Source organism: Austrofundulus limnaeus, unplaced genomic scaffold (genome assembly GCF_001266775.1).
Source record: "Austrofundulus limnaeus strain Quisiro unplaced genomic scaffold, Austrofundulus_limnaeus-1.0 Scaffold471, whole genome shotgun sequence".
In the NCBI taxonomy this organism is placed as follows: domain Eukaryota; kingdom Metazoa; phylum Chordata; class Actinopteri; order Cyprinodontiformes; family Rivulidae; genus Austrofundulus; species Austrofundulus limnaeus.
Window position 1 is genome coordinate 68959 of NW_013952873.1, and position 2829 is coordinate 71787.

Here is a 2829-nt window from a genome sequence, read left to right on the forward strand (position 1 = left end):
ATTGAGTGATTCCATACTTTTTTCCTCAGAATTGAGTGATTCCATATTTTTTTCCCCTGTGCTTGGTCAATAAAAGTAACATTCACTGACTTCCACAATGTTTTCTCATCATTTCTTTGAGTGTTCCTGAAAGCCAACAAGTTGCACTTTGGAATGACCTTATTATTGTATCATGTTTTTGATCTGAGTTTGTTTTACAGAATGAAACGTCTGAATGAGTGCTCATCCAAGACTGGTGATTCCATACTTTTTGCTAGGGGTTGTAGTAATTTTAAGCTGTTTGTTGTAAAACTGAAGCAAGACATTCTGGGTAAGCTACAGGACGAAGAACAGGAACCTGCTCTTTTCAAAATACGAGCGTAAATTTGAACTGTTGTGTGTTTCTTTATTTATGCCGTGGTGTCCCTCTGAGAGGAGGTACAAAATGCACAGCTAAGTGTGCTTCTGCAGATCAGAACCACAGGTGGATTGTCACCCAGTGAAGTAGCTCCAGTTGCTTCCTGCCACGCAAAAATTAGTGGGAACTCTCTACTAAATTAAAACCATTACCAAGAAGGACAGTAAGTCAGAGTATAAAGCTCTGTGAATGCAATGTTGCCAGAGGGGTCGCTGTTTCCACGTGGTGAAGCTCCGTTTTGTTAAATAGAGATGGCTTTCCACACCATTGTTCGTAGTGAGACTAGACGGCTCTTTCCCTTCATTTTAGACGAAATTGACGATCAAATGTGAAACATTATTTGCAATTAGCGCTACTCAATTCTAAATGTAGAGAGCGCAAATCTGCACATCATTTAAAGAAATTAGTAAAACCCTTAAAGCGCAAAGGAGGAATTTAGGTTTGCAATTAGCGCATTTGCGCTTTATGGGACTAGTGCCCACCACTGCTGAAAAGTTATAAAAATGGTGTTCAAAAGAAACACTGAATGTCAAATTGTAGAAATATGTTCTAAAAAGCCTTGGACAATAATGTTATAGCACATGGCCCCACATGACTTGTATTGTGCATAGATCCACGATATTCTAATTACAGCAATAATACTGTCACAGAGCTTACAGGTAAAAGGTGATCCCATAGGTTCTTGTTTTGATGCCACGGCTGTTAGAGCAACCATAGGCAACACAAAAGTCAAGCATGTTGTGGAGCTGTACTTCTGAAAACACAAAGCTGCAATTTGTTTTAAACAAAACAACCTGCTTGGAAATCACGTGCAGCTTGAGTTAAGTTAAAAACAAAGAGCTCCCACACATCTTTTGATAAAAACACATAGTGCAACATACTTGCTTAAAATGTTCTCTGTTAGCAAAATATTTTTTAACTAACATTTAACATAAAGAAAATGGTCAAATATTACTAAAAAGTTAATTATGTCAATGCACCGGAACACCCCTGTTTTTTTTACCAGTATTTTTTCAAAGGTGATGTGGACTGCTGTGGACAAATGCAGCTTTAACTGTAAAACTTACAGACAGAATGGAGCCACGGTGGTGTAACTGTTGGAGAACTTGTCAGAGCTCAAACGTGGGATGGTGTGAGACTCAGATGGTGATTCAGTGCCATCGGGGCAGCTGCCATGAAATTCGAGTGACAGCACCGTGTCTTATCTGAGGCAGCCTGTATAGCCAAACAAACAGCAGCTCAACACAGCGTCCGTGTGGAGCGTCTGCGCTCAAACAGCAGAGAGGTGACACCGGCTCACAGTGTGCAGGAGGGAGCAGTGTGTGTTGGCAGGGAGCTTTTGTGAATTGTTTCTTTTCTTCACGCCTCCGTAGTGCCGAATCCTTAACAAAGGGAGCTGAACCTTGGATGCACCTGGGTCCACCTGGGAGCAGACTGCAGCTGATCAGATTGATTGTTTAGGTGGGAGCTTCGCAGTGCTAATATTTCTAGAAAGGCAAAGTTGCCACTCGTGGTTCCAGAAACAAAGGCGACAAAATCTGCAGTTCTTTCAAATGTGTTTCACACCTACCATCAGGTCTTTCTGTTTGAAGCCTGAAAATACTTTTAAAACGTCCAGTCGCTTGTCTGAGTCCAGATTATATGAAGTTTTCAATTCTGTTGATTACAAATAAACATATGAATGTCCAAATATCATGAAGAATGTTACAGACAATCCTGAAAAACTCAGTATTGTGTTTGTGTTTGCATGTCTGTTTCTGTTACCTTTTTAGGACCTATCATGATATGAACACCTATTTTACCTATTTTCTAAGATTAAATATATTCCCCTCTCACATGAAGTTTTCAGGGAAAGTTAATCTCACCACAAAGATCAGTTGATTAAAATCTGAAACATGTCATGGATGGATCTCCATGCCGCAGATAGAGTGCTTTCCCCGGTCAAAGGACAGCGAGTCAAGTCGATCGCTTGAGCTCTGCGTCCCGGGGGAGGAGCCTGAATGCATATTATCAGTCACATAAATGATTAAGTGCCTTCCAACCTACTAGGAGGTAGAGGAGGGACAGTCTGGACACAATGTGATAATCTCTAATTAAGTCCATTTAAAGGTGCAGTATGTAACTTTTCTAAAAATATATTTTTAACATATTTGTTTACTCTGTCACTATCTCCTGACAGATTGATATTAGACAGGTAAGCTATGGGGGAAAAAAGAGTCCTCTTGCTTTTCCCGGTGGTACTACAGGCTTTAGAAAAATCCAGGCTGACCCAAATATTAACAGCCAATGAAAACAGAAGTTTGTCCGTGAACAAGCTTCTGACGCCCATCCCCCACGTCACTCCACGTAGCGATATTGGGTGACATGAACTGCAGCTCAAGGGGTCTTTATCCCTCTTTGAAAGCAAGGAAATTACCGCCTGATGCATAGAC